Source organism: Triticum urartu, chromosome 3A (assembly GCF_056163025.1).
Source record: "Triticum urartu cultivar PI428250 chromosome 3A, HENAU_Tu73, whole genome shotgun sequence".
In the NCBI taxonomy this organism is placed as follows: domain Eukaryota; kingdom Viridiplantae; phylum Streptophyta; class Magnoliopsida; order Poales; family Poaceae; genus Triticum; species Triticum urartu.
The window spans coordinates 6,106,339-6,108,356 of NC_141875.1; the positions used below are offsets into that span (position 1 = coordinate 6,106,339).

Genomic DNA, 2,018 nt, shown 5'->3' on the forward strand with positions numbered 1-2,018 from the left:
GTTTCTCCTAGCCGTTGTGTGCCGCCGCATCTCTGGCCCCATGCGCCTCGTCGTTCCACATCTCTGCTGGCCATCTGCTGCACGCCATGCCGCACAAGATATGTGCCTTGCCGCTGCACAGGGTGCGCGAGCCATCACCACACGACCTCCACGCACAAACTTTGGCCACATACCATATATGGGGAAAATGGTCTTTTGATGTGTCATTTAACACCATTGAGGTTCAAAATGGATAAAAATGTCATAAATGACAAAAAAAATTAGATTCAATATTTGATTTTTTTTAGAAAAGGAGGATTACCCCAGCCTCTGTATCAGATTCGATGTTAGATAGGAAAAAAAAAGTTTTTCAGTGTCAAATAGGGAAGCAAAATTTAAGATAGTATTAAATAAGGAATTCTTTCATGTTACATACAGTCATTATCATTTAACAGCAGGTTTGCTTGACCGATTCAGTTCAAGCCATGCGCTGGGATGGATGGGACATCACGGACAAGCAGAGGGACGACTTGGAGCACTTGACTTGGGCTAGATTAGACTGGAAGAATGGCAGTGCAGAAGTGTAGATGGCGGTGATCAGAGCATGGTTAATTAGATCGAACGAAGAGCATGGTTAGATTAGAATCACTTGATAAATGCCAGTGCCATCGATCTGGTCAGAGAAGCCGTTGCCCCGTTGGCTGTTCAAGCATCGCTCAACTTCCGAGACGCTGCAATTTGGCAATTTGGCAAAGGATGAATATTCGGTACGTATACGTACTGAGAGATGACTTTGACCTGCAATCACCCACTAATTGATGAAAATGTCAGTAACTCCTATAAAAGAAGCCGTACGTTGGGAACTGTCTAGAGACACAAGGCTAATACCAAGCTAGTAGTTTGGTATCGATAATGAGGCGATCTGCTTCTTCGTCCTGGCTCGCACGCGCCGTGCTCCTCCTGCCTATTATCGCATGGTGCTTCCTGCTGCCATGCTGTGCCGCTAGGCCCAAAGGTAACCCCTGGCGGACCCTGTTATTTTTATCTTTGGAGTCGATGTTCATACTGGCACTAGTTGTGATGTGATTTGCATCTCGGCCCATGGTGGTGTGCAGGCTTTAATTTTCCAACCTGGTGGCGCGGACGAGGAATACAGCCGCAATCACCTATGCCCGGGAAATCAAGGGGACAGAACCATGACTACGCTCCGCTGCCAGAACTTGCGCCGCCCGGGCCGCCGAAGCAACATTACTGCCCGGGGTGTGGCCATGACTACGCTCCACCGCCGTTGGTGGGTGTGGCACTTGAGTCGCCCGGGCCGCCGGAGCAACATCGCTGCCCGGGGTGTGACCATGTCTACGGTCTGCCTCCGGCAGGTACTCCACTTGCGACGCCTGAGCCACCGAAGCAACAGGACTGCCCGGGGTGTGCACATGACTACACTCTGCCGCACAAGGCGGGTACGGCACTTCCAGTACCATAAGAACCTACCCGACACAAGGTTCAGAACAACGTCCCACGAACCTTCACCCGGGGCTGCAACAACGGTAGAAGAGGAGAGATTGCCTGATTCAACCAACTTTGTACAATTATTAGTGGCATTGTATGTTTGGACATCACGAACTAGTTTCCTTCAATTTCAATTTTTTTTCTCCTAGACATTTTCGTTTTCACCAAAGCAAGAGTTTCATGATTTTCCGTTCGGTTTTTACAATTCTTGTCCATTAGACGGCCAAGAAAGTGGAATAGCAACAATGCACATATGCAGTGTAGTGAAATTCGAACTACACGATATATATACAACCAAGTCTTGTAGATTCGGCGAGCGGTTGCACGTGGCACGGGTGCGCGTGCTCGGGACCGCTCGGTGGTCTAGGTGCGATGCTGCAACTCTGTTTTTTTTGGGGTAAGGGTCGTGGCTCGCTGAGACGATGGTGGTTTTTGCTGGCGGAGCGTGTGTCATGGCGGTGGTTGCAGTTGTGGTCAGTGGTTGTGGTTTGGGTTGGTGCGACAACCATGATAGATCAGACTTTTGTCGA

At 49.4% G+C, this 2,018-nt stretch overlaps 1 long non-coding RNA gene across 1 annotated transcript; it reads left to right on the forward strand.

Moving 5' to 3' along the window:
• The first annotated feature begins 859 nt into the window (after positions 1-859).
• Positions 860-1,766, forward strand: LOC147977613 (uncharacterized). Its single transcript, XR_015599471.1, has 2 exons — positions 860-994; positions 1,095-1,766. It is a non-coding gene; the product is annotated as an uncharacterized LOC147977613 (long non-coding RNA).
• Positions 1,767-2,018: the final 252 nt, after the last annotated feature.